Source organism: Pleurodeles waltl, chromosome 10 (assembly GCF_031143425.1).
Source record: "Pleurodeles waltl isolate 20211129_DDA chromosome 10, aPleWal1.hap1.20221129, whole genome shotgun sequence".
In the NCBI taxonomy this organism is placed as follows: Eukaryota; Metazoa; Chordata; class Amphibia; order Caudata; family Salamandridae; genus Pleurodeles; species Pleurodeles waltl.
The window spans coordinates 279,359,118-279,381,168 of NC_090449.1; positions in this window are offsets into that span (position 1 = coordinate 279,359,118).

Below are 22,051 nucleotides of genomic sequence, written 5' to 3' on the forward strand. Positions count from 1 at the left end.
TTTTAATAAACTTATTTGTGGATCATGGTTAAATTCTATGAGCATCTGGTATGGACATGCTCAGTTTTATTAGATTTGATAAGGCTAAAATGGCAGCAACTCATGCTTGATAATATTGTAAGGAAGTATGACAACATAACATGTTTTATCATGATGTATACCAAAGAAAGGTATGATCATCTGGTTTATGCCAAGAAAGACTTCAATTTGTATTGAAAGATCTCTAATTATTGTTATTCTTATTAAACCTTTTAGAGAATAAGTACATAAATTGTAGTCATCATCAATATTGGAAATCACAGCATTTTTCCATTTACTCTCACAGAAGACAGTTGCCTATCTCTGTGGGCTTTCCTCACTTTCTCACTCCTTCTTGACAATTAATCTCTCTTACTGATAAATGTTGTTATTTGCCAAGAACAATAAATGTGTCAATCATTCTGAAAGGTGAAGCTATCTTTGAATAGTGAACTTTGCTTTTTTCCAGTTCCTCTTGCTAGGGTGCTTGTGAACAGTACGGGCAAAATTCTGTATTCATCTTGAATCTAATATTTGTGCCACTACCTTTTGATATTTTAATATTTGACAAGAACTTCTCGAATTGCAAAGTTTGTTTCCACCTTGAAATACATGCTTAGAAAATCTAATGGTAAATGTAAAAAATTAGCAAGGCTGGTGATATTGCTATTTTCATGTATATCTGGAGGTAGTTTTTTGAGTTTTTATTGATAAAGTTAGTGGCCTCTACACTAAGGCTTAGGCAAATTGCTACTTTAAATAAGTGCCTTTTTATATTTTGTGTTTGTTACTTTAGTTTTGAACTATGATACCTATCAGAAGACAAGACAGTAGATGTTGGGATGATACAAATATAAAATACACAAGTGCGGTATGTGGAAATAGGTTGTGATCATGTTGTTTTGTGTCAAGTCTCTATGTGGAAAGAGGTTGTGATTATGTTGTTTTGTGTCACGTCTCTATAAATAATGAACATAGTAACCTTCAATTGTATTTGTCCATGCTCTTTGTTAGATTTAAAACATAATTTTGAAAAAAATGAACACTTACATGAAATTTATGAATGACAAGTTTTGTAACCGTTAGGTTTGTGGTAAATTGTGAATATGTACATAAGACTTCTTTTAAATCCTTTCTTACCAGTTGCTTTTGTTGTTAATGGTGGAAACTGTATGCACACAAGGTTAATTCTCTGCACTTGTAGACTGTTCTTCTCCCTACTCTACTATATTTTGTATATTTTTCCTTTTTGTTCACAGCCTCTGAATTTCTTTTTAATGATGCACAATGGTGAACAACTTGAAACTGAGGTCTTAGCATCTTTTCCTAGCTTCTCCCTCTCTTTCTCCAGGCTCAGAAAATCTAAATAAAAATGTGTAAAGTATTTGCAAACTGTTAGGAATAATAATGTGCAAGTTCAGCCATAAAATTTGAGTAGATTTGTATAGATCTGTATAGTCACTAATATCCACAATAATGGCTAATACAACAGTTCACTGTGCCAGCCCACTGCCTAACAGTTGTAAGTTACTTTTCCTCTTCGTGCTATTCCTTAGGAGTTTTATAAAGAGTTTAAATTGTGAGTTTCCGAAATAGGGCTATTTGCAAATCATTTCTCATAAGTATTCATTTATTTGAAGGTATCTTGAGTCAATATCTGAAATGGGAGGTCACTCTTACATCTTCTACCATCTTTTTTCACTTGTTGGTTTAATTTTACTAGAGCGTTATGGATCCCAGACATGAGTACTTTTTACTGTTTGGCTGCTCCCACAGTCATAGGAACACGCTAATTATTTAGGCCATTTGTTAGAATATGTTGCTCACTAGTGGCCCTTTTCGATATAGCATCAAGACAGCTGCCTGAAGTGGACTCAGACTACCCTGGTCAGATAAGCAGTGCACAATGATAGCATTTTGCACACAGTTTATTACAAGAGTGGTGACAAAAGCAAAGTTTGCACATATAGATGTGTTAGTGGAGAAAAATGCATATTACTGAAATGCAGGACCTTGGTGCACTAAACATCTAGAAATTAAAACATTTATATATCAATTTATTGTGAATCACTCAATGCTATATTTATTATTTGCTATTGGAGTCTATAGCAGTGGGTGGGTCACTCATTCTGACATTCCTGATCTGATAGTGTCAGATCATTTCCCAATTCAGATTAAATTCAAATCCCTGCATTTCACCCAAATAGGCAACTTTGGAGTTCCCTGCTAGACTCACTAATCATCCCTTCCTTTAGATCTAATGTCAGAAATGATTTGTTGAATTCATAAGACTTAACATTGTGTCAAACCCCAGTTCAAAGTCTGCATTCAGAATGATATGTTTTGCTAAGAAGGCAGTGGTACTAAAAATCCTACTACACTACTGACATAGCTTGGAAGCTAAGTTATAAGGCTGGTAGAGGTAATAAGCGACACCTTACAGATGTGACACACTTGTCAACGTTCAAACAACATCAACTGAAATTAATTGGAAAGTTTGCTTCAGCAAGGAACTATAGAGCTAGTGTCAAGCACTAACCTGTTTAATTCACACCGACACAACATACACTGTGGTTGCTATTTTCCCAGCTCCACCTGGACACCCTAACCTTAATCACGAACTCAACGTAGATAGTGCACGGGTGTCACAGGGGAAAAGAGATGAGATGAGAGTGAGAGAGAGATATTATGGTTTCTCAATAGTCTTGACCTGTGTTGGTTGCAAGACAGTCTTCAATGGACTGGACACATCCTGCAATGAAAAATGTCTGGTTCTCTATCAATACAGCTAAAGGTATGTGCCTAAATGTGAAGGAGTTTTGTAATCCAATGTACCTGTTGTGATCCCCTTTCCCGTGTTTGTTGATCCCTCCTTCCATTAATTGTTTCTTGGAAAATCTGAGTGAAATATGCAACAAAGGGATGAGTTAGTGATCTGAAGATATGTTCATCTATTGCCTTAACCTTTGATAAGAACCCCTTAAGTGTTGTTTAGTATGTTGATCACTTTCACTTGTTCTGGCTGTGTGGTTAGTTCTCGTGTGGAGAGCTCATGCATTAACAAGTGTTAACATTGTTCACAATAAATGCATACAATATGAGTACCACCTAACAATGACATGCGTCTGTTTTCAGTGTTAAGAAGCACACAATGAACCATATCAGCTTTCAAATACCTGGATGAACGCCTCCTCTGCGCCAGACATCGCCACCGCCATCCCCGAAGGCTACAAGATCTCCAGGAAAGACCGCACCAACAAGCAGGAGGAGGTATCGCCATCGTCTTCAAAGACTCCATCAGCGTCACCACCTCCACCGAAGACACCCCTCTCGCCGCTGAACACCTGCATTTTCAAATTCGCACCGACCCGAGGACCACCCTCAGAGGATCCCTCGTCTACCGTCCTCCCGGACCACGCGCCCCTTTCAGCGACGCCATCGCCGACTTCATCTCCCCGCACGCCCTCGCCTCACCGGACTACATCCTCCTAGGCGACCTCAACTTCCATCTGGAACAAAACAACGACCCCAACACCACCACCCTGCTCGACAACCTCGCCAACCTCGGCCTCAAACAACTGGTGAACACCGCCACCCACATCGCCGGACACACGCTCGACCCTATCTTCTCCACCAGCAAACACGTCTTCTTCAGCCACACCTCCGCCCTACACTGGACCGACCACAGCTGCGTCCACTTTACATTCCGACGCGAGACCCGCCACCTCCGCACTCAACCCATCCCTCATCGACAGTGGAACAAGATCCCTGAAGAGCAACTCTTCTCCGCACTAGCCGCCAACCAACCCACCCTCACCACCGACCCCAACGACGCAGCCCTCAAACTCACAAACTGGATCTCCAACTGCGCAGACAACCTTGCTCCCCTCAAACACACGCATCGACAGACCAACACCAAAAAACCTCTCTGGTTCTCTGACACCCTCAAAGAATCAAAGAAAACTTGTCGCGCCCTTGAGAAAGCCTGGCGCAAGGACCACACCGCTGACAACATGAACGCCCTCAAGAACGCTACCCGCGAACACCACCACCTGATCCGCGCTGCCAAAAGGAAGTTCTTCACCGACAGACTGGACAAAAACCGCCACAACAGCAGAGAACTCTTCAGCATCGTCAAGGAGTTCTCCAACCCCAGCGCCAACGCCGTCACGCCCTCTCAGGATCTGTGCGAATCCCTTGCCACTTTCTTCCATCGCAAGATCAGCGACCTCCACGCCAGCTTCGGACACCAGACCCAACCAAACACCACCGAACCCGCACCCCCGGCCATCACCCTCAACAACTGGACCCACATCAACACGGAAGAAACCAAATCCATCATGAACTCTATCCACTCCGGCGCCCCTTCGGACCCTTGCCCGCACTTCATCTTTAACAAAGCCGACGACATCATCGCCCCGCACCTCCAGACCGTCATCAACTCTTCTTTTTCTTCTGCCACCTTCCCCGAATGCTGGAAACATGCCGAAGTCAACGCCCTACTAAAGAAACCTACGGCTGACCCGAGCGACCTGAAAAACTTCCGCCCCATCTCTCTTCTGCCTTTCCCAGCCAAAGTAATAGAGAAGACCGTCAACAAACAGCTGACCACCTTCCTGGAAGACAACAACCTGCTCGACCCCTCACAAACCGGATTCCGAACCAACCACAGCACTGAAACCGCCCTCATCTCAGTCACAGACGACATCAGAACCCTGATGGACAACGGTGAAACAGTCGCCCTCATTCTCCTCGACCTCTCGGCTGCCTTTGACACCGTCTGTCACCGCACCCTAATCACCCGCCTCCGCTCCACCGGGATCCAAGGCCAGGCCCTGGACTGGATCGCCTCCTTCCTCGCAAACCGTTCACAAAGAGTTTACCTCCCTCCGAGATCATCTGCGGCGTACCTCAAGGCTCATCACTCAGCCCGACACTCTTCAATGTCTACATGAGCCCCCTCGCCAACATCGTACGCAAGCACGACATCTTCATCACCTCCTACGCCGACGACACCCAACTTATACTCTCCCTCACCAAGGTCCCCGCCAGCGCCAAGACCAACCTACAAGAGGGTATGAAGGACGTCGCAGATTGGATGAGGCTCAGCCGCCTAAAGCTGAACTCTGAAAAAACGGAAGTCCTCATCCTCGGCAACACCCCGTCCGCCTGGGACGACTCCTGGTGGCCCACGGCCCTCGGCACCGCACCGACCCCCACAGACCACGCCCGCAACCTCGGCTTCATCTTGGACCCTCTTCTCACCATGACTAAGCAAGTCAATGCCGTGTCCTCCGCCTGCTTCCTCACCCTCTGCATGCTCCGTAAGATCTTCTGCTGGATCCCCACCGACACCAGAAAAACCGTGACCCACGCCCTCGTCACGAGCCGCCTGGACTACGGCAACACCCTCTACGCCGGGACCACAGCCAAACTCCAAAATCGCCTGCAACGCATTCAAAACGCCTCGGCCCGCCTCATCCTAGACGTACCCCGCAGCAGCCACATCTCCGCACACCTGAGAACCCTGCATTGGCTCCCAGTCAGCAAAAGGATCACCTTCCGACTTCTCACCCACGCACACAAAGCCCTCCACGACAAGGGACCGGAATACCTCAACAGACGCCTCAGCTTCTACGTCCCCTCCTGCCACCTGTGCTCCTCTGGCCTCGCACTTGCTGCTGTCCGTCGCATCCGCCGCTCCACGGCGGGTGGGAGATCTTTCTCCTTCCTGGCGGCCAAGACCTGGAACTCCCTCCCCACCAGCCTCAGGACCACCCAGGACCACTCCGCTTTCCGGAGACTCCTAAAGACCTGGCTGTTCGAGCAGCGTTAACCCCCCCTTTTTTTTTTTTCCCCTAGCGCCTTGAGACCCGCACGGGTGAGTAGCGCGCTTTATAAATGTTAATGATTTGAAATACAAATGTCACTAAATACATAGTACATTGGTTATAAGTGTTCAAATACTGTGTCTGCACATTGTTTGTGCTACACACCAAGTGCTACAATGAATGGTGCTCTTATATTCCAAGCACGTTGGCAACAAATGTTTCACCCTGAAATCACTACTTAGACACCCTTAGTTTGATCCTCTCATGCGGGTAAACAAAATAGTATAATGAGGGCAAACAAAGAACATGAGGTGACCGAATGATATGTCCTCTCTAACTAATGTTCACTTTAAGAATAGTCCCTGGCATGAATTATTGGTAAACAAAATCAGATGGCAAAACAAAATCTTATGTGAGTGCTACGCAGCACATTACCACCTCTCAACGCCTCTTTATTCTGCTTTCATTCTTCTTTTCCTCTTTTGGGTGCTGCGGTGAAGTTGGACTCAGGAATTGGGACCACTGCGCAAGTCATGAATGCTGGGATCACAGCACCGTTAGGCCACTGGAGTGTGAGTGTCTGTGCTCAGGTAAGTATCCTAAAAGCTAGTGGTTGGTTGCAGAATGGGCCTGGCGTTTATACTTGCCATGTCCAGCCACACCCGTTATGATCTTGTCAGACTCACAAGCCCTGTTCTGTGAAGTACAAACAAATGCAGTTCCAGGCAATGTCATTAATGCTTCATGAGTTCTGCAAAGAACACTATAAAGGGGCTAATGTCAAGTGGGGGTACTAATCACCCATACACATGTGTCCTCGCAATTGAGAGTGTTTCAAACGTGGTTGTCAATGGTTCACAGCCCACAAGCCTAACAGTACACCCCTCCCACGGTGACCCCATTGGGTTTCGATTTGTCAGGATGTCGCTGATGATAGTGACGAACCAGGAGTGGACCATGAACATGTCTTGCTGGTTCCTACGAGTGATCCTTGGGAACATATCCTTTCCAATCTAGTAAATAGTATAACTTGTTGCATATTTGTTTTGAGTCTATAACTGCTCATTCTTCACACTCAGGATGATTGTCAACTAGTATTGGAGGGGGCCCTCTGGGCATTGCATGGCATCAGACACTGGTTTCAGGAAAGAGACATGGAATACTGGGTGACTAGGTAACGTAGCGGGTAGATCAAGTTTCACTGCTACTTCATTCACTTTCTTGCTGAGGGTAAAAGGCCCGACGAATCTGGGATGAACATTCTGTGTTCCCTTGAGATTTACGTGTTCTGTTAATAACCATACTCTTTGTCCCTCATAGTACTCAGGACCAGGATGCCTCCTCCTGTCGGCATACGTTTGGTAGTTTTGCTTAGCCAACTTTAAGTTCTTTTGTGCCTGATTTTGAATGTTTGTTATGTGACTTATGAACTCTTGTACAGCTGGTGTAGATAAGGTGGGTACATTGTCAATTTGTAACATACATGGATGGAATCCGTAAGTACAGAAGAAGGGTGAGTAATTAATGGATGAATGGACAATGTCATTGTATAAGAACTCTGCAACCCACAAACATTCTGCACAATCAACATCAGAACTTAACAGAAAGCAATGAAGATAATGCTCCATACACTAGTTGACTCTTTCTGTCTGCCCATCGGTTTGTGCATTGTGACTCGATGAAAGGTGGCCATCGATTCCCAATAGACTGCAAAGGGATTTCCAGAATTCGGACACAAACTGCATTCCTCGTTCGGACACAACAACTGGTGGCAGCCCATAGAGACAAACCACTGACTGTAAAAAGACTCATGCCAATTGCAAAGACATGGGCAAGGCCTACAGAGTAATTGAGTGTGCCATTTTCGTAAGATGGTCTACCACCACTAAAATTGTGGTGAACCTGGCCTGTGATTTAGGTAATATAATCACAAAATCTAATGACACCGTATGGCAGGGTGCAGGTGGTACTGGTCATGGTAATAAAGGGCCTGCAAGGGCCTGATGAGAACTCTTCACTTGAGTGCATATAACACAACTTGTCACAAATGCCTTTTCATCCTTGGATATTGATGGCCACCATAAATTACATTAGAAAGGCTCTATAGTGTTAAGTCTAGTATGATACCACCCCAAGGCCTTTGTGCGAGGGTCAGGGCTGGGAATGGGGTTTGTGAGATCACTTCTGCCTTAATAATTGTACTGGAGGCACAGATAAGTCTTAAATGATGGTAGTTTATTATTGTCAATCTTTATGATATTCAAGGTATTGTTCAGGGTTTGTATTTTTTTTGCCTTGAATCATTCTTTTGTAGGTTTCGAGTGTTCAGAATCCCCAGGCTGTCTTCTTGTCAGGGATGCCTCTGAACAGAAAATAAGCAAGACCCCAATTGAGTCCTTGGTTACTGAACACTGATCTGGGAGTACTGGTAAAGTGGGAAGGAAGTGAGAGCCATGAGCTGCAAAAGTTGAATATGTGACTAGGAGATCCACATACTATGCCACCACTTTTCGTGTGCCAATAAGTCCCATGCATGTTGCCCGATCCTCTCTTGGGGACCAGTCATTATCCTACTCAATCACTGTTCTTGTCTGCCCTACTCACCCCTCCTGCCCCCCTCCACCCAGAGTGCCCGCGGACTTGAGCCCGTACCTTGTCAACCCACGTTCCTCCAGGACCATGGCAGGTCACCTGGGACCCTACAGAGCCACCAGGTGTGAAGGCATCTCTGGATTCCCTGGTCTGTGTTGCTTCTCCGTGGGCTCTGGCCACCAGACACGCCTCTCCTCATGTCTCCCTGTCCCACCACCCAGGGCCCTCCTTCTACTCCTTGTAACCTCTCTCGCCATCCTATTGCTTCCCGCTCCCACTCCCACTCCCATTGTCTTTCTGCTCCACGCTACTGCTCTTGCTGTCTCCTTCTCCATCCTGCTGCTCACCTCTTCTTGGTTCGGCCCCCTCCAGTCTCACTTGGTGTGCCTATGAGTGAGCCAAGGAGCATCTGGGGGCATGCCCTGTGCTCTAGAGCACTCCTTCACCAACACTTCATCGGTGCCCCGGGGGTACTTCTCTTAGGGTTTGGTCTGTCCAGGACTTGATGTGGGTTCGCCACCAGTATCACAGTGCCCCCCCCAACCAAACATGGCCTATTCTGGTCATAAGGAAAGATGCATACGTGACAAGAAATCTGCCTTGATGTGGCACCTCCCAGGAAAACGAACAATCTGGACCAAAAAGGATTGCAGAGCTATTCACCAGCGCAACACCCGGGCATTCGAGTCTTTTTGGTGAGGCAGCCAAGTAAGTGGGTCATGATCGGTAAGCAAGGTGAAAGAACGGCCAACAATATAATACTGCAGTGTTTCAATAGCCACTTAATGGACAACATTCTTTTTCAATAAGAGAATACTGCATTTCCTGGGGCAACAGTTTTTAGCTGATGTAAGCTAAGGGATGTAACAGTTCGCTGGTATCAGTCTAAGATGAAAAGGTCCCTAAACCCAAAGGATGGGTGTCCATTTGTAGTATGAACATGTTTGAGAAATCTGGACATGTAAACACTGGATCGTTATGAAGAACAGTCTTAAGCCAGATTAAACTGGCCTGCTGATGGTAGGTCCAATCGCTGATCTTATCGAGTTGGGAGTTTTTAAGAAGATCAGTTCCAGCGGTGGCCCTTTCTGAGAAATTCAGTATTTTCGATAATAATCCACCAAGCCCAAGAATGCTCTCATCCCTTTATTGTTCGTGAGGTAGGGTAGTTCCCTAATGGCCATCACCTTGTCAACATGAGGGCATATTTGTCCTTCCTGTATTTTGGTATCCAAGTATCTGATGGAGGCCATGTACAACAAACATTTTTCAGGGTTGGCTGTGGGACCCGCAGCTCGAAGGACAGATATGACAGTGGTTAGGTGTTATGAATGCTGGTCCCAGGATGAACTATAAATGACAATGTCGTCCAAGTAGGAAGTTACGTATTGTAGGTGAGGTCACAACAAAACACCCATCAGTCTTTGAAAGGTAGTGGGTGTTCCATGGAGGTTAAATGGCAACACTGCAAAGTGGAACAGACCAGGAGGTGTGGAAAAGGTGGTATTTTCGCTTGCTTCTGGGGAAAAGGGTATTTGCCAATAGCCTTTTGTAAGGTCTAGCGTGGACATGTATTTGGCTGTTCCTAATCGCTCAATGAGTTCACTTACACGAGGCATGGGGTAGGCATCAAATTTAGAGATATTATTCAGTTGACAAAAGTCTATACAAAAGTGCACTGTGCTATTTGGTTTCTGCACTAAGGACTGTTTGAGGGTTTGATAATATCCCCCTCTAGAATTTTCACTACTTCTTCTTCCACTGACTGTCGTCTGGCCTCCGGTATCCAATAGCGGTGGAGGCGGACTCTGTTCCCTATTTCCGTATGAATGTTGTGTACCCCTAATGGGATTTTCCTGGGTTTTGGTGAAAAGACATCTTGACTATGATTGATCAGGCTTAGAAGTTGGCCTCTCTGTCTATCTGATAATGACTCCCCTATTTTTATGTCTGCTCTCTTTGGGACAGATTTACAAGTCCTTATAGCCACCGGAGCATCACTTTTAGTGATGTTCCAGTGGCACTGTGCACTATGTCATATATACAACAGGGCGTTAGGCCACTTTTTGTAGCTTGACACCACCTTCTAAATATGGCCCCTTCACACACAGCACTTTGCGTGGAAGGGGCGTGCAATGGGTGTTGCTGCCGGTATGCAACAGCAGCACCCGTTGCATTTTGACTCTGCCACAGATTTATGAGTTTTTGTAAATCTGAGGCAGCACCAAAATCTATTTAGAATGTCCCAATGAGGAGAAATGCTTTCATTTCTATTCATTTTTTGCTCTTCCTAAGTGTGCTGCATTTTGCATCACACATAGAAAGAGAAAAAGGCCACTGAAGATTGTTTTTGTGCAGGAAGGTGTTCCCTCCTGCACAAAAACAATCTCCTCCACAGCGCAGCCATCCTTGCACCATGATGCTTGGGTGGCTGTGTTGGTGCTCAGCAGCAAATTTAGCTTTGGCACAGAGGGCAACACTGGGGTGCGCCATATTCTATTAAATACAGTGTATCCCTGTGTTTTGAAAATGACGGAGCTCAGTGCTGCCAAATTTGGCTCAACGTCTCGCTCTGTCATTTTATCATAAATCTGGGCCTTTGTTTTCTCTCCCAAGGTGGGGAAAGATATGTCTGTGGGCTGGGTATTGGTGGCAAACAGAGGCTGGTGGCCAATGCCTTGTTCTTCCTGGTCTTACCCCTCTCACTTTTTCAGGAGATTTATGTGATAGATTTTTCCTTTCTCTGGTACAAGAGGCAAGGCTACAGAGTTTGTTACAGGTGTAATCCATGCTATTATGGAGAAGTAAGCCTCCTATTGGGCTAGTAGTTTATTATCTGATGATGGATTCAATACTAAGACCTTGTCCCACACCTGTGGCTCCCTTAATTTGCTGGTCTTGTCATACTGCGTTTTTTGTCTTTTTGTCTTTCCTGAGCTTTTTCAATGTGTACCCACATGTCTTTCCATAACTTGTATATCCTTTCTTTAAGGGAATGAGTACAGTCTAACAGCTCCTTTAACTTATTTCCCTCTTCTTCCCAATGTTCAGCTGCCATGTCTAGGAGGGTTCGGGGTTGCCTCCCAAACACCAGCTCGAACGTACTATTGCCCTCATTATGACATTGGCGGTACATCCCACTTACCGCCACACTGACTGCTGCCAACTTACCGCCGCCGCGACAGATATCCGCCCACCATATTATGACACACATACACCAATCTGTCACTATTCAGCCACATACAGAATTCCACCAGCCCAAAGGTCAGTGATAAACTGGTGGTATCAAAACCCACACCATTACCCCAACAGAACAACGACCACCATACTGTGACCCACAAATCACCACAGCGGACATTCAATGGCAGTAAACCATTGGCCGTACATACCGCTGAGCTCAAAATACACACATACAAACAAAAAAACACCACATTGGACAATTCAAACAACACACACCTGACACCCTTACACATACCACACCCACCCACTCACAACACTATAAAACACACACCCACATTACCAACAACCCTTTACCATTACAAACAATTGCCACCAGGGAGACAGCAAGACCACAGACACATCCAGAGCCACACACTACCTACACCTATACACCACCCATGCACACCACATCACACACCCCACCTACACACCTCAAAAAACACCCATAGCACCACAGATACACCCCCGATTCACAGAGAAGGAGCTAAGGGTCATGGTGGAGAAAATCACCAGGGGAGAGCCTCAGCTGTTTGGAGCAGGGGTGCAGCAGATATCGATAGCTAGGAAGATGGAGCTATGGCGGAGAATCGTGGACAGGGTCAATGCCGTGGGACAGCACCCAAGATCTAGGGATGACATCAGGAAGAGGTAGAACGACCTACAGGGGAAGGTACGTTCCACTGCAGCAAGACACCAACTCGCTGTACAAAGGACTGGCGGTGGACCTCTACCTCCTCCCCCGCAACTCACACCATGGGAGGAGAAAGTCTTGGCAATCATGCATCCTGAGGGCCTGGCCAGAGTAGGAGGATGACTGGACTTTGGTAAGTCAACTCTTTACTACTATCAGCCCCCTACCTGCATGCCATCACATACCCCCACCCTCAACCTCACTCCCATAACTCCACCACGTCCCACACCCCCCACCATCATATCTCACTCATCCCAATGCCAAGTCCTGCACGCCATACCAATGAATGGACACCACTCACAGCCCTGCATGGAAACCTATCACAAAAGCATGCACACTAGAGAGAATCTGCTATCCCACCACATACCAACTCACACAAGTGACAACTGCCAGGGCAAATACAACCAATGAGGGCAAGCCACGGATACACAATATGTCAGACACAGAAACCATGACACATCATTTACATCCCCACAGGTAGCCCAGTCAATGTCAGAGGAGAGGAGGTGCCAGCAATATCCAGTCCCCCAACTGAAGAGGCCCACAGTGATGACAGCGACTCTGGTCTTCTGGATCTGGATGACCAACCTGGCCCATCAGGGACCTCTGGACAGCCGGTTACCTAGGCCCAGTCACACACCACCACAGAGGCTCCCCCATCAGGGAACACCACACAGCACCTACCCAGCCTACCACACCTCTGTCCCCAGGACACGTCAATCAGCAGTGTGTCCACCTCTACAGGGACCCTAGGCCACACCTAATACCCAAGACAATCAGGGACCATGGGTCAGTGGCAGTGGGCACACACTTCAGGGGACAGAGGCACAGGCCAACAGGGAAACTGGGAGGAGTGCTGTGTGCCAGGAGGAGGAGGACAGACCCAGGGAACCAACTCTCCAGGAGGCACCTGCAGAGATCCTGGGAGCATATCAAAATTCCCTGGACATGATGGGCCAGATCCTGCACAATGTGCAGAAGAACAGGTGGCTGCAGGAGGGACAGTACCACGGGATCAGGGAGGACTTGCAGGCCACCAACACCACCCTGGTCTCCGTAGCAGGGGTGCTGGCAGACATGGCCAATATTATGAGAGAGGCAGTCACACAACAACGGGCCCCTGCCACTAGCCAGACATATGAACTGCCTTCCACCTCCGCTGCCACTAGTGGACAGGAGGCCCCCCACAGGACCAACAGGCCACCAGCACCTCTCCCCCTGCAGAAGGAGAACCACCCCACTGCTGTTCTGTTGTCCTCATCCTCATCCTCTACCTCCTCATCCTCACTGTCCACAGTGTTCACTGCTGCCACACGGACATTTCCAGCCTCCTCCTCCTGCAGAAAAGGCACATGGAGTCTCAGGACAAGATTGTGCAATATGCAGCATGCCACTATTATCTGGCAGACCTTCTTGGGTGAGTAGCACAGAGATCCACCTGTTAGATGGAGGCACCTGAACCTGGCCTTCAGGAGGCCAAAGGTCCTTTCTATAATCCTTCTGGTTCACCCATGTGCCTCATTGTGACATTCTTCTGCCCTTGTCCTGGCATACCTCACAGGGGTCAGCAGCAAAGATAGGTTGGGGTAACCAGAGTCACCTGCAAATATTGAGGGACAACATTTAGCCACACACTATCCAATATTGCCCATACCATATCCATGTACCAACATCTACGGGGTGGGGACCAGGGCTCACCTATTAGCCACACCCTGTGCCTCTGTAGTTGGCCCATCACATTTGGGATGCTGCTATTCCTCAGGACAAAGGCATCATGCACTGACCCAGGATACTTAGCATTGACGTGGGAGATGTACTGGCCACCAAGCACACCATCTGTACATTCACAGAGTAGAAACTCTTACAATTTCTGAACACATGTTCATTTTGATGAGGAGGACAAATGCAATATGTGTTCCATTATTCACCCCAATTATTTTGGGGATATGTCCCATTGCATGGAAGTCGGCCTTCACTGTTGCCAAATCTTCCACCTGGGGAAATTCAATGTAGCTGCACATGTGTTTAATCAAGGCAGATGATACTCTTGTCAGCACTATTGAGAACATTGGCTATGACATTCCTGCTGCCAAGCCAACTGTCGCTTGGAAAGAACCAGTTGCCAGGCAATGGGGCACAGATAGAACCTGTGCAAGAGGAGGGGATCCCAGTGGGGTGACGGATAGCTGATATCAGGTCAGGCTCCAATAGGGCACACAGCTCTGTGATTGTGGCACTGTTAAGTCTATAGGTAAGGATGATGTGCCTGTCCTCCTTTGTTGCCAAGTCCACCAGGGGTCAGCACACGGGTATGTCTCCATCTCTTATTCATCCGCAGCGGTAGCAATCTATGGGGCAAAAGAGTGAGGACCCGGTCACAAACTGAACAATGGGGCTACAACAGAACATTGCATGCTGTTCACTTGTAATGGGTCAGTGTGAATTGTTCAGTATGTTCAAATTTAAACAGTGACGCAGCAATTATCCAGAGCCTGCCCCCCCCTGACATTGCATCCACCTGTCCTGTGTGGAGGGACAGGTGGAAGTGAGGTAATTCTGCTTACGTTGCGCGCCGTTGCGGGAGGCAGTCGGGAACTGTTGTTCAACTCCTCATTGGTTAACATTGGGCCCTATGGGGTACAGTGGACAATGGTGATGTACGCTGGCAGTGACGGTATGCATCACCGCGGACGTGACTATCATTTTCTATCTGATCATTCACTTGCTACCTGACCTTCAACAGGAGAGGACCTGCACTGCATGTGCTGCTGTGACCTGTGTCTGAAGCTTACCATGGCCCCTTGTGACAGAGGAAAGGGCCCCTTCCATCACCTCTGCAGAGCTGGAGCGACTGGTGGATGCGGTTCTACCCCAGTACGGACTGCTGTATGGGCCTCCAGACCGACAGATGAGTACACTGTGGGCATGATGCATGTGGCATGAATGCATGGAGTGGTGCGTGTGAAGGCCTCATATAGGGGGGTGGGTGGATGTCCTCTGGGTGGTGTATTGGTTGTGTGCTGGGCCATGTGTTTGGAAATGGTGATGTGAAGGGGTATGGTGGGCCATAAGTGTAACAGGCAGGACTGTCTGACTAATACTATTTACTTGTGTGCATTTCCTCTGCAGGTCAGCGCCCATCAAAAGAAGGGTATATGGCATGCCATCGGCAAGGACATGCAGACCCTGGGGTTCTACGGCAGATGGAGCACCCACTGTCAGAAATGGTGGGAGGACCTGAAACACTGGGCATGGAAGACCGCTGAAGCCCAGCTAGGGATGGCCTCCCAACAAGGAAGGGGTGCCCAATGAACCCTGCCCTCCCTTATGGCCCGCATAATGGCGGAGGCCTATCCAGAGCTGGATGGGCGCTTGAGGGCATCACAGCAGCCACAAGGGGTGAGTACAGTGCCCATTATTACTACTAACACCTGGCGGGGTGGTACCCGGGTGGGGGATGTGTCAGTGGGTGCCCCTTGCCCAGGCCTGACATTGCAGCATAGGTCCCCTGGTTGCTAGCGTTCTGAAGGGATAATCTTGCTACCTAGCTCGTAGGCATCCACTACTGGTCAGCACGGCGTGGGCCCCATGCCTTGGTGGCTAGCAATATCACTGGTAGTCAAAAGCATAGTACGTAGGCCTGTTCCCTGTGTGTGACAGTGTTGTGTACGCCAAGGGTGGTGTTGGTGCAGCTATTGACCAAGTGTATCCTTTGTCTCTCCCCCCTTCTTGTTTTGTCACCCTGTCCTTATGTGCATTAGCATCATCGGGTGGAGGTGCAGAGGCACCGGCAATGGATGGAGCTGCATCCCACAGGACCCAAGAGGGAGAATCCACCAACAGTGAGGGCACCAGTGGGACGGAGGGCGAGGGGAGCACCACTGTAGAGACTGGAGGGGACAGTTCTGAGACAGATACCACCTCTGATGGAAGCTCTCTGGTGGTGGCGGACACCTCTCTGACCACCCCAGCTACAGGTGCAGCTGCCACTCTGTACCAGCACCGTCCTCCAAGCAGCCCCTCAGAGAATTGCCCGTGCCTGCTCACCCAGGAGGGTGGGCATCTCTTTTCACCCCAGGGACCTCAGGCCCTGCCCCAGTGAGCCCTGCTGCCCTGAGTAAGGAGGCTATTGACCTCCTGAGATCCATCTCTGTAGGGCAGTCAACCATTGTGAATGCCATCTAGGGGCCGGCAGCCCAGATGCAACAGACTAATGCATTCCTGGAGGGCATTCACACTGGCTTGGCGGCCCAACAGAGACCAATCCAGTCTCTGGCCTCCTCTCTGATGGCAGCCATTATCCCTGTTTCCACCCTGCCCCCTCCAACTTCCTCTTCACAATCCCATTCTCCTCACCCCCAACCTATCCCAAGCACACAGGCAGATGAGCATGCATACAAGACAACACACAAGAGTTGCATAGGCAAACACAAGCACCACATTTCATCCGACAGGCACTCACACAAACACCATCTAGATGCAGACATACCAACATCCACAATTTCCACTGTCTCCCCCTCCTCCTCCTCCCCCAGCTCCTTCCCAGTCACATCTACACTCACACCTGCATGCACTACACCATCATCCACTACCAGCATCACCACCACACCTAGCAGAACACACACCTCTCTGTCAGATAACTCCACAACAGCCATTCACACATCCCCTGTGTCCTCTCCCACTGTGTCTGTCCCCCCCAAGGTACACAAACGCAAGTACTCAGATATCCACCAGCCACCCACCTCACAACAACATCCAGCCCATGCACTTGCACCTGCACCCAAAATCAGCAGACAGACACCTCCTACAACCACTTCCTCTTCGTCCACTCCCAAACCTTCTCCCTCTTCCCACTCCAATGTGTCTAAAAAACTTTTCCTATCCACCACTGACCTTATCCCTACCCCTCCCCCCATCCTGCACATCTGGCTAGGGTGGCAAAAACCCAGCCAAGCATCTCAGCCACCCAGTCCATGGGCCCAGTCGGCACTATACCCACTTGTGGTGGAAAAGGATCCAGGGCACATGTCCTGAGGGTGAAGGAGCCGGCACCAGGCAGCCTCAATTGAAAGGAGCCTGCCGCAGCTGCCGGAAGGAGCAAGGAGCCTGCCCAAGCTGCTGCCAGGAAGATAAAAGGAGCCTGACCTAGCTGCTGCCAGGAAGACTAAGGAGCATGACCCAGCTGCTGGTAAGAAGTTAAAGGATCCTGCCCCAGCTGCTGCCACGAAGACTAAGGAGCCTGCCACAGCTGCCAGGAAGAGCAAGGAGCGAGCACCAGCAGGCAAGAAGGGCAAGGGGCCTGGGGCAGGCACTGTGACGGAGCCCCCATCCCCAACCGTGGTTGTGCAGCTGTCCGAGGCTGCAGGGGATGGTCAGGAGCCTCCCCCCCAGCAGCACCACAATTGAGCAGCCGTCCAAGGTTGCAGGGGATGGGCAGGAGCCTCCCCCTACCAGCAGCACCACCACCACTACCTCCAGTGAGCAGCCATCCGAGGTTGCAGGGGATGGGCAGGAGCCTTCCCACACTAGAAGCACCATACCATCACTGAGCAGCTGTCCGAGGTTGCAGGGGATGGACAGGAGCCTCCCCCCCAGCAGCACTACTATCACCATTAAGCAGCCGTCCGAGGTTGCAGGAGATGGGCAGGAGCCTCCTCCCACCCGCAGCACCACAACCACTGAGCAGCCATCACCGCCGGCGGACGGTATGTAATCCTGCTCCATGTGCTGCTGTATGGCCTGCTCCCTGCAAATCCAGTGGCTATGACACCCACCTGAGAGACTGTGACCTTGCACTCCCCAGGATCAAGAGTACAGGGCACAATGCCCCCTCCAGAACCAGTGGGTAAGACATCCATCTACCATAGACTCCCCAGGATCAAGAGCCCAGGGCACAATGCCCCCTACAGAACTAGTGGGTAAGACACCCACCTACCCCAGGATCAAGAGCACAGGGCACGATGCCCCCTCAATAACCAGTGGGCAAGTCACCCACTTTAGAGACTGTGGCCTTGCACTCCCTAGGACCAAGCACAGGGCATGTTGCCCCCTCCAGAGCATGTGGGTAAGCCACCCACTTGAGAGACTGTGGCCTTGCACTCCCCAGGACAGAGCACAGGGTATGTTACCCCCTCCAGAGCATGTGGGCAAGTCACCCACTTGAGAGACTGTGGCCTTGCACTCCCCTGGACAGACTACAGGCCATGTTGCCCCCTCCAGAGCATGTGGGCAATTCACCCACTTGAGAGACTGTGGCCTTGCACTCCCCAGGACCAAGCACAGGGCATGTTGACCCCTCCAGAACCAGTTGTCTTGTTCCATCTGCCGGCTGAGGCGTCCCCCATCTCCGTCCCACTGAGATGTCTGCCTGTTTCCAAACTGATGCCCCTGAAGTGTTCTCTCCGTGTTGAGGCAGGTGCCATGTGTGGACTTGGAATTTGCCCTGTGGCCATGTGGACAATGTACATTGTGGACTGGGCTGTGTCCCTTTTTATTTACATATGTATATATCTATTATCTTGACTCACTTTTTTATCTTGATGTGTTCCTCTCATTACATTCACTTTTTCTAAAATGTTTTGTCCTTGCATATTCATCCAAGGTACGGGGTAAATATGTTTTAGTACTGCAGCTGATTGTGTGCATGGAGTTGGGGGAGTGTGTGTGTTGTGCGTGTGTGTGTCACTCTCTTTTTTCTCCCCCCTCCTTTGTGTGCTAGGCATCTGTACTCACCGTTGTCATCTTTGCCGTCGTGGGTGTTCGTGGTGGAGCAGCATGTAGAAGACCATGGAGAAGACATGCAGCTCGGGCTCCATGGCGGCGTGGTTGTTCCCTGTGTCTCCAATGGTGAGTCCTTTCCCTTGTGAGGTCTGTTTCCGCGAGGCTTTTGATGTCTTTGGTGGCGCCGCAGACAAGGTGGCGGTTTCCTAAGGTCATAATATGGTGGGCGGAACATTGACTTCTGCCTGGCTGTAGACAGCTACTGGACAATAATTATAAGGGGATTCCCTGAATTAATAAGCGTAACTCAAACAGGGAAATAACTAATGTAGAGAAAAACTACTAAGAGAGCTACTCAAATAACTTTGAAGATACCATCATCTTCACGTACCAACACTATAGTTTAGGATGATACTAACTATGTATTACTGACTAGTTATATGCTCATGATATCAGGCTACTGTACTTAAGTACTCAGTTACAGATAAAATAGTCTTATTGTGTGATTAATATAAACTTCTTTTATAAATACAAATATTTTATTATTCAGTAATAATACAATAATGAAAAAAATATACATTAAATCGGAAAAATAGGAAAAACATACGGAGCACCTAAATCAAACATCCCACATACACACTGAACTATACAAATGAAAAAACGTGTCTTATTTACAAGTGAAACAACATATCAAAGAACTAATCTAGATAACATAATAGAACTAAAACAATTGAGAATAATAAGAATATGGAAATATAAATTGTTACAGCTATAGATGTAAGAAGGTCCTTATTACCTTGTTGCATATTTAGCAATTCCACATCTTCAGACTGTATGAAAGTATATCTGTCTAAAGGCTCTTTTATTTCCACCTTAAAACCTTGATACTTATGCAACAGGGGATAACCCTGTTCCACCAGAGGAGTAGACCAAGAGGCCACTGTGGCAGCTGAGAAAGAGAGCATGAACACAACCTTAGATTGTTTGCCCACAAAAACAGTTTGGGTGACATAAAAAATTCAGTTGACATTGATTCAAAAATATCGCAAATTTAGCGGGATCCCCCACAAACCTCTCTGGGATTGCTAGTGAAACTGCAGGTGGTGCAGTTACCTGAATAACTGGATTACACCCTGAATCCAGTGACAGACTAGAACTAGAGACAGGATGAGAGAAACTAGGTGGTCTCAGAACAGAAGTGGACTGCCCTGAGAAAAGCGTCCCAAGATCTTTTGGGAGGTGGAATGGGACATATGGCTTGTAAATCATCCAAAGGTTGCGTCCATGCCTGTCTCTCATGTTGTAAATTCTCTATCATGCTCTCCACATTGGCCAATGAGATATCCCTCAACTCCATTGTGTCCAGGTCGGAATATAAACGTGGGCTTGCTATTCTGTCAAGCACTAATCTGTTTATTCTACAGAGACACAAGTGATATCAGGGACCGATCTCATCAGGGCATAAGACTACCCCAAGGGGTGAATCCGTAGTTTGGGATACACACTCCGTCTGAGGTCTCAGTAGACCATGTCTGCGGAATAGAGCAGAGATCGGTGATTCCCCAGGATCCGGGAGTCAGTGACGCTTCGATAAGCGTGCCGGGTACAGCGTATGATAACGCAGACCTCAGACGGAGTGTGTATCCCAAACTACGGATTTACCCCTTGGGGTAGTCTTATGCCCTGATGAGTACTATCGGTCCCTGATATCACTAAGGACCCTCCCTTATCCGGACACATAAATCACAATTTTCCGGATATGGCTTTACTTTCACTATATATTGGAACTTCGCATTTCCTGAATTCACAGAACCATTAAGCCTTGAAGAAGTCCGTGAGGACGAAGCACGTGTTGGCTATCACCGATCTCACGTATATTCAATTGTTTACATGGACTTTGTACATCTCTGTATTTTTGTTTACATATTGCAACGCTAAGGATTAAAGTATCCGTTACAAAATAATTTATCATGGAGTGCCCTGGTTGCTCTTTTTAGACTCTGCAAAGAAAATAACATGACCAAACAAAATGTACTCTGCAACTAATGTTCACTTTAAGAATAGTACCTGGCATGAGTTATTGGTAATCAAAATAGCATGCAGAACAATCTCTTATGTGCACTCTACACAGCATGTTGCCATTAATCAACGCTTTTGTATTCTGCTTTCTTTCTCATTTTCCTCTTTTAGATGCTGCGTGAAGTCGGAATAAGGAATTGGGACAGCCGCCCAAGTTGCGAAGGCTGAGATCACAGCACCACTAGAATGCTGGAGTGCGAGGTCCTGTACTAAGGTAGGTATCCTAACAGAAAGCAGTTGGTTCCAGAACAGGCAAGGCTTTTATACCTGCTGTGCCCGGCCACACTCACTGAGATCTCGCAAGACTTGCGAGCCCTGTTCTGTGAAAACAAGTAAATGCAGTTCCAGACAAAGTGAGTAATGTTCCATGAGGTCCGCAAAGAACTCTTCAAAGGGGCTAATGCCAAGTGGGGCCACCAATCAATCACACATGTGTCCTTGCAAATGAGTGTGTTAAAAACATGGGTGTCAATGGTCCACAGGTCTGCAGGCTAGGTGTGCAAAGCATATGAATGATCATAAACACTCTGATTCAGAGTTAACAACAGCAAAAATGCTTTTACAAATGCACTGATCCTATTTTAGGAATCAGTAAATATTTATAGGCTTGTAAGTGGAGACTGCCGCCCCATATCAACTCATATTTCAAAGGGGAGTGTAGCAGGCCTGCTTCCAAATACTGATTTGGTGTGCAATGCATCAATGGTCAATGTCAACTGAAAAGTAACCATCTCCCATGTTGGAGTTGTAACAAATTCAAAAAACTGAAAGTGTCTTCATTTGACCCCGTCCTCTTTGTGAATGTTAAAAAATGTTGAGGAGTTGGCAGTGGTCCATGTAGCTACTCTCAAACAAACTTAAAAAAGTAAGTACACTTTTTTAAAAGGTACAGTTTTTTTTA